Source organism: Mustela nivalis (genome assembly GCF_964662115.1).
Source record: "Mustela nivalis genome assembly, chromosome: 8".
Lineage (NCBI taxonomy): Eukaryota > Metazoa > Chordata > Mammalia > Carnivora > Mustelidae > Mustela > Mustela nivalis.
The window spans coordinates 132359575-132368309 of NC_139027.1; the positions used below are offsets into that span (position 1 = coordinate 132359575).

At 44.6% G+C, this 8735-nt stretch overlaps 1 long non-coding RNA gene across 1 annotated transcript; it reads right to left on the reverse strand.

Moving 5' to 3' along the window:
- Positions 1 to 540: 540 nt before the first annotated feature.
- Positions 541 to 8735, reverse strand: LOC309871629. The gene is made up of 3 exons (XR_014315386.1): positions 8542 to 8735; positions 2811 to 3327; positions 541 to 1501 (listed from the first exon to the last, which is right to left on the reverse strand). It is a non-coding gene; the product is annotated as an uncharacterized lncRNA (long non-coding RNA).

Below are 8735 nucleotides of genomic sequence, written 5' to 3' on the forward strand. Positions count from 1 at the left end.
TGGTGATGCCTGGAACCAAAGGATGAAAGGAGTCTGTCTGGTCCCTCTATCTGCCCTTTTATCAAATGCGAAATGAACTTTGAATTCCTTTGATTCAGTCTACATTCACCAAGCGTGGCAGTAAATCTAATGTCAACTTTTTTTTTGGGGGGTGCTCTTTCCCATCTCTTGGAAGCATGCAAACAAAACAAAATAATAACAACAACCCAGCTTCCCATAATACGAGAAAATTGGGAAAGGGCCTTTAGCTTCTACTCAGTAATTACTGCTGATCTGCTCAGAGACTGAGTGCAAGACCATGTCCCCCCTGAGTTAGATAGTTCTTCTCTTAGCAACCACTTCCTTTGCTCCAAGACTGTCCATGCACTGACCCTATCAAGAGACCTGCTGCTCTTGATGTGACAGAAGTGAAAGAGGTCCTGGCCCTGCACGCTGTATTGGGCTCCCTGCTCAGTGGGGAGCCTCCTGGTCTCTCTCTCCCTTCCCCTGCTCATGATGGCACATGCTCTCTCTCTCTCCCTGAAATATATAAATAAAATCTTAAAAAAATAAATTATAATCTTTCGTTTTTTAAAGATTTTATTTATTTATTTGAGAGAGAGAGAGAGTAAGAGAGCATGAGCTGGGGGAGGGGAAGGGGCAGAGGGAGAGGGAGAAGCAGACTCCCCACTGAGCAGGGAGCCCAGCGTTTGATCCCAGGACGCTGGGATCTTTGACCTGAGTCAAAGGCAGACGCTTAAATCCACTGAGCACCCAGATGTCTCAACTTTCTCTCACTCTCTTTTTTTAAAATTTTTAATTTTTTTGAAAGATTTTATTTATTTATTTGACCTGGCTACCCAGGTGCCCCCCCCCTTTTAAAGATTTTATTTTTAGTAATCTCTGCACCCAATGTGGGGCTTGAACTCACAACCCCAAGATCAAGTGTGACACACTGCACTAGCTGAGCCAGACAGGTGCTCCTAAATGTTAATCGCAGCCAAAAACCCCCTCAGAGAAACACCCAAGATAACGTTTGACCAAATATATGGGCATCTTGTGGCCCGGTCACACCGACATAAAATTCACCATCACACTGACCAATAAAGAACTCTGGGATTGAGTGAGTTGTCCATCTTCAACTTAAATGGCCTCCATCCTCTTCCCCTGTTAGAATCTACATCCCCACAGAGACATCAGGCTACATTCTTCTCATAAACTTGATGACACAAACCTCTATTGCTTTTGCCTCCGAGTCTCTTCGGGTTCATCCTCCTTGATGGGCCTGAGGTTTAGTTTCCCCCTCTTTTAGTTGGAAAGTCCACAGGAGCAAAAAGCATAAATCTGATTATTTTCTTAATAACTCACCTGTAAGATTCCATCTTACCATATATGTTTTACAGTCTTCTTTCTTTTCTTTCCTCTTTTCTCCTCTCTTTTTCCTTCCTTTGCTCCTTCTTTCCTTCTTTCTTTCTTTTTTTAAGTAGGGGCTTGAACTCATGACCCCGGACTAAGACCTGAGCTGAAATGGAGTCAGATGCTTAATTGATTGAGCCATCCAGGTGCCCCACTGTGCATTGTTTTAACAGCAAATTTAATGTAAAGAATTATTAGAGACACCCAAAAGCCAGTATTTCTTGAGAAAGAACAAAGCTGGAAGCATCATACATCCTGATTTTAAACTATCTTACAAAGTATAGTGGGACATAAAAACAGACACCTAGGGGCGCCTGGGTGGCTCAGTGGGTTAAGCCTCTGCCTTCGGCTCAGGTCACGATCTCAGGGTCCTGGGATCGAGCCCCGCATGGGACTCTCTGCTCAGCAGGGAGCCTACTTCCCCCCCTCTCTCTGTCTGACTCTCTGCCTACTTGTGATCTCTGTCTGTCAAATAAATAAATAAAATCTTAAAAAAACAAAAAAACCAGATACCTAGATCAATGGAACAGAGTAGAGAGCCTAGAAAGAAAGAAATGCATATATGACCAATTAATGTATGACAAAGGAGTGAAGGTTATGCAATAGGGAATTAACATTCTCTTCAATAAACAACGTTGGAACCACCACATGGAAAAGAATGAAACCAGACCACTATCTCATGCCATACACAAAAGTTAACTCATAATGAATTAAAGACTTGAATGTTTAAGATCTGAAACCATAAAACTCCTCAAAGGAAACCCAGGCACTAAGCTCCTTGACACTGGTCTTGGTGATGATTTTTTGGATCTGACACTAAAAGCACAGGCAATAAAGGTAAAGATAAGCAAGTGGGACCACACTGATTTAAAGTTTGGAGAAAAGGGAAGCCTCTGCCTTTGGCTCAGGTCATGATCCCAGGGTCCTGGGATGGAGCCCTCCATTGGGCTGTCTGCTCAGTGGGGAGCCTGCTTCTCTCTCTCTCTCTCTCTCTTGCCTCTCTGCCTACCTAAGATCTCTTTCTGTCTCTCTGTCAAATAAATAAATAAAACCTAAAAAAAATTGAAAAAATAAAAAATAAATAAAAACAATGCTGCTATGAATATAAACAGATATCTCTTCAAGTTAGTATTTTTGCTTCCTTTGGATCAATACCCAGAAGTAAGTTTGCTGGATTATACACGGTCGTTCTACTATTAATTCTTTGAGAAACATCCATACTGTTTTCCATAGTGGCTGTACCAATTTACATTCCCACCAACAGTGCACAGGATTCCCTTTTCTCCATATCCTCCCCAGCTCTCGTTCTGTTCTTTTTGATCAATGCCATTCTAGCAGGTGTGAGGTGATGCCTCATTGTGGTTTTTATTTGCATTTCCCTGATGATTAATGATGTGGACCATCTTTTCATGTACCTGTTGGCCATCTGTATGTCTTCTTTGGAAAAATGTCTCTTCTGATCCTCTGCCCATTTTTAAATTTCCAGAAAGAATTGCTGTTGGTGTGACACTCGCAGCACTGTTCAGCAAGCAGGGAGCAGGCCCTTCTACCTCCTCCAGCCCTCCAGTCTCACCCACGTGCCCCGGACTGGTGGATCCTCGTAGGGAGGCACAGTCCACATACAGGTTCCCTGGTCTTCCAAAGTAGAGCATGCCCACTGTAAGCGGAAAAGTCTTCCTATGAAGGAGCGATTACTGTTCATGTATATGGAAACATTTCTGATCCAGATCCCCCAGAAACCACCTTTTCGGTTCTTCTGATACCTTACCACACACCTTGGCAACGGATACACAAAATAAATTGAGATTAAGTCCAGATACTCACAGACACAATTCAAAGCTCAGGTGGTTTGAGGCTGAGATGCTGAGTGTAGTTTTCAGGAAAGGCGCTTGGTGGCGCCACTCTCTCCAGTGAAGCCTCTGTAACCAGCCGCTGCAAAACAGACATTGAGAGCTATTTTTGGTTTTTGCCCTTTGGTTTTTTTTTTTTCCCCAAAGCAAACATCCTCTTCTGATTTCCTGACGTTGGCACAAACAGGTAGCTAATGCAGGTCCTTCATAAAAGCGAAGTGGTGTAACGTCAACTTTCAAAAAGTGTGGATACCGGTACTCGTTTATGTAATAAAGATACGTACTCATTTAATAATAACTGACATTATCCAGCGCTCCCTGTGTGCCAAGCGGTTTTAAATCATGTAATCTAAAACTCTAAGAGGTAGGTGTTATTCTATTGCCATTTTACAGGTGAGAAAACGGATGCACAGGGAGGGTAGTTTGCCAGTCACACCTCGTTGTAGGAATGGAGCCAGGATTTGAACCTAGAGAGCTAGTTCCACAAGCTGTGAGCTCGGCCACTCTGCTAACCTGCCCTGATACCAAACATCATCCGGCCAGGCGGTAGAATAAAATGTTGAGCAAAAACAGACCCAGTTTGGTCCCCATGGAGATGGTGATGATCTAGTGGCAAAGACCACTTATCCACTCACTACAGATGAAAATGAAGTTGAAACCGTGTCTGGTGCTCCAAGGAATTGCACTGATCGTGACAGACTTCTATTGAAAAGAAAAAAAAAGAAAAGAAAAAGAAAAGAAAAAAGAGGGAATTTGATGTACATAGGGGTTAGGAGTGGGAATGGGGCCAGACCGAGGATGGGCTTATAGCCCAGGAGGAGAAGGTTTGTCTTTATCCTAAAAAACAATGGAAGTAAAAAAAAAATAATAATTAAAAACCAAAAACAATGGAAGTCACTCAAGGATTTTCACCGGGGCAATGGGGATGCGAAATGGTGCACCGACTGGACCCAAGGAAGCTGGTTATGAAGCTGCTCTCCTGGTGAGATACGGTGATGGCGGAGATGGGGAGCATTAGAGGGAGCTGTGAGACGGAGGGAATACTGAGAGGATATGAAGAATGGGAGGTTGGAGAGGAGATATTAAAGGAGAGGGAGAAATCCAGTAGGCATGGTCCCTTGAATGGCGCTGTCATCACTGGACTGGGTGGGGAATGGGGGGAGGTCTGAGCGGACCAACATTGAGGCAGGAGAAAAAGATACATCTTGGACACTGATAGGATATCAGGTTCTAAAGGAGATAGAGGACTAATTTTTCAAAATATAACTTGATATAGCTGCACTATTGAAAGTATTTGCCACTAGCCACAAGTGGCTATTTAACCTAATTAAAAATGGAAAATTCAGGGGCGCCTGGGTGGCTCAGTGGGTTAAAGTCTCTGCCTTCGGCTGAGGTTATGATCTCAGGGTCCTGGGATGGAGCCCCACATCGGGCTTTCTGCTCAGTGGGCAGCCTGCTTCCTTCTCTCTCTCTGCCTGCTTCTCTGCCTACTTGTGATCTCTGTCTGTGAGATAAATTCCATTAAAAAATAAAAATTTAAAAAAATGGAAAATTCAATCCACATGTGGCTAGTGGTTATTTATCGGACAGGACAAATACAAGATGTTTTAATTGCTGCAGAAAGTTCCAATGGACAGCACTGCTCTAACAACTGGCATTATTTGATGTTTTGTAGTAAACAAAGTCTGTTCATGTCCATCTTTGCCTTTAATCCAGTGTGATGTTGTTGTCTTGGTTTTCTAAGAGTTCGAGGCAATGCTCTAAACATGGACATCTACCATATGTTGTGCTGAGCTCCAAGACAGTTTGACTCAAAATATGGACTGTACCAGGTGCCTGTATGTAAACTTTTTATGACCTGCTCAGGATAATAAAGTACAGAAATTGAGAATAAGATCTGAGAAAGTTTCCCAGCAAACTGGCATTGCTCCAGTATTTCACTGTACTTCACTTTCACGTAAGTACCAGTCTGTAGTGGATTGTTTATTTATTTAAAATTTATTTTAATTTACTTTTTAAAGATTTTTAAGTACTCTCTACAACGAAGGTGGGGCTCGAACTCACAACCCCCGAGATTGAGACTCGCATGCTCTACCAACTGAGCCAGCCTGATGCCCCTGGATTGGAAATTCAAAATGTTGGTCCTTCATTACAGGTGATGAAATGGCAACACTGCTCGATGGCATGCTTTGGACATGCTTCCTGCCCTTCAGGGCTCAGGTAACGATGGGGGGGAGCCAGAGCTGACATCAGGTCTACTTGAGTTGAGCAAACATGGGCATACAGACCTGATAAACATCTGAAAACAATTCAAAAACATGTAAAGTGGAGTACCTGGGTGGCTCAGTTAGTTAAGCATCTGCCTTTGGCTCAGGCTGGGATCAAGCCCCTTATTGGACTCCCTGCTCAGCCAGGAGCCTGCTTCTCCCTTTCCCTCTGCCTGTTGCTCCTCCTGCTTGTGCACCCTCTCTGTCAAATAAATAAATAAAATCTTTTCTGTTTTTTTTTAAAGATTTTATTTATTTATTTATTTATTTATTTTTATTTTTTATTTATTTTTTTTTTAGGATTTTATTTATTTATTTGTCAGAGACAGAGGGAGAGAGAGCGAGTGAGCACAGGCAGACAGAGAGGCAGGCAGAGGCAGAGGGAGAAGCAGGCTCCCTGCCGAGCAAGGAGCCCGATGTGGGACTTGATCCCAGAACCCTGGGATCATGACCTGAGCCGAAGGCAGCTGCTTAACCAACTGAGCCACCCAGGCGTCCCTTATTTATTTATTTGACAGAGAGAGATCACAAGTAGGCAGAGAGGCAGGCAGAGAGAGAGGGAGAAGCAGGCTCCCCACTGAGCAAACAGCCCGATACGGGACTCAATCCCAGGACCCCGAAATCATGACCTGAGCCGAAAGCAGAGGCTTTAACCCACTGAGCCACTCAGGCGCCCCTAAATAAATAAAATCTTAAAACACACACACACACACAGGGGCACCTGGATGGCTCAGTGGGTTAAAGCCTCTGCCTCCAGCTCAGGTCATGATCCCAGGGTCCCTGGGATTGAGCCCTGCAATGGGCTCACTGCTCAGCGGGGAGACTGCTTCCCCACCCCCTCTCTACCTGCCTCTCTGCCTACTTCTGATCTCTGTCTGTGAAAGAAACAAATAAAATCTTAAAACAAACAAACACATAAAGACACTCATTCACTTGTTTATTCACCTGGCACTTACCGAGTGCCTGCTATGTGCCGAGCACTATACTAAGCACTTGGGATACAGTGGTGAACAAGATAGACAAAGCCTTCACCCTTCTGGAGCTCACATCTAGTAAAAGACTATACACGAGTTCACTAAATTAATAAAATGATCTCAAGGAGTGCTCAGTGCTGTGGGAAATAAGAGGGACGGAATACGGAGTGACTGCAAGATGAGTGCTGCTGGTTTATAGGGTGGTCAGGACTCTTTATCTGAGCTGAAATTTGAAGAGGGGCACGAACCAGAAGTGCACTGATGGAAGGGAACAGCATTCTGGGTAGTGGGAACAGTCAGGACAAAGGTCCTTCGGTGGGAAGGGGTTGGCTTGTGTAATAGGAAGGCCAGTGCTGCTGCAGTAGAGGAAACAAGGCCAGAGTATGAGAAGCTATGGGGTAGCCAAGAGCTAGATCATGCAACTCGGAGTCGGGATTTTATTCCGAGCGTCCTGTAGTGCCCAAGCAGGGGAGTGAGGCAATAGGATCTGAGTTTGTGAAAGATCGCTCAGTTGTGTGGAGAATGGACTGAAGAGAGACAAGAGGAGAATCTGGGGGACCCACGTGCTGCTGCAGATACCCCGCTGAGAGAAGATGGTGACTTCAACGAGGTGGTGGGAGCAGAAGTGAAGTGGACAGAAGATGAAACAAACCAAGTCTCTGGTGTCCATCGCCTGGAGCAAGAAATTTCACTCAGGATGATTGGATGAACTTCAGGGGACCAATGAAGCCCCTGTAACTGTATAAAAAAACTTTGTGTCTACGTGCTTGAAAAAGGTGTACCTTCCATTAGGATTCATAGGTAAAGAAATAACACTCAAAGTGATAGATATTCTTCATTCACAAGACTCAGTGCCTGAGGCCAGGGTATGAAACCATCAGAACCACCATTAAAAGACACCTGAAGCTACAATAAAAAAAATAAATTAAAAAAAAAAAAAGGAGGAAAACGGCAAGTGTTGGCAAGTATGTGGAGAAACTGGAAGACTTGTACATTACCAGTGGGAATGTAAAATGGGGTAGCCGCTGTGGAAAATAGTTGGGTGGTTCCTCAAAAGCTAAACATTAGAATGATCATTTTACCGCAATTTCACTCTTACGTATATACCCCCAAAGAACTGAAAACAGAGAGTCAAATATGTCCTTGTAGGTTACTGTATATTGCGGCAGTATTCACAACAGCCAAAAGGCAGGAGGAACTCAAGTGCCCCTCAGGTGAGAAATGGATATACCAAATGTATGTATGTTCAACCAGCACATCAGCCTCCGCAGAGTTCTGACACAGGCCACCCCATGCGTGCACCTTGAAAATACTGCTAAGGGAAATAAGCCAGACAGGAAAGGGTAAGTACCGTAAAGCTGAACGTGCACGAACTACCTACGGGAGGCAAATTCATAGAGTCAGAAAGTAGATGAGAGGCTACCAGGCCCACCCAGAGGTTGGGGACCTCTTGCTTCATGGTTATAGAGTTCACTTGTGCTCACGGAAAAAATTCTGGAAACATACTGCAGTGACGGTTGCAGAACGCTGTCAGGGTAAATCAATGCCACTCAACTGTAAACCTGAAAATGGGAAAAATCACATCCATCACAGGAGCAAACAGCTGTTTGAGGTGATGTTTAGGGAAAGCTACCCACGGGAGATGATCACGAGCTTGCAGTTACGGGCTAGATTTCCACCCTCAGGAAGGAGAGGAAAAGCTTCTGGAAAGCTCTGGGACCCACTTCCCAGACTCTGGAGCCAATGCCTGGGTTGTACTCTTGGCTCGGTGGCCTTGGCGACCTTTCAGTGTCTCAGTCTCCCTGGATGTAAAATGTCCGTAAAAATGTCCGTACTACTGGTACCTTCTGCTAGGGTTGCTTTGAGGATTAATTTAGTTAATCAGGTAAAAGTCATCAGTTCTCGGGACCCTGTAACTGCTCTGTGTTAGCTACTCTTATTTTTGTTTAACTTTTTTTTTTTTTAATGGAAATAAATGTGGATTGTGGGGGGATAAAATCTAAGAAAAAAATAAAAATCCCCTAATTCTACTACCCAGTAGTAAGCCCTGCTAACCGTTTATTGCCATTTCTTCCACAAGTCTCCGTCCGCAAACGCACAGGCTCAGAGCGCCGCCAGCACACCTCCTCCGCAGCGTGCACGCCGCGGCCGGCGCACCAAGACAAAGAAATTCACCCTAGCGCAGCGGGACGGGGACTCCGTCACCCCAAACCACCTCCCCGACTGCCGCGTGCGCACTCCACGCTCGG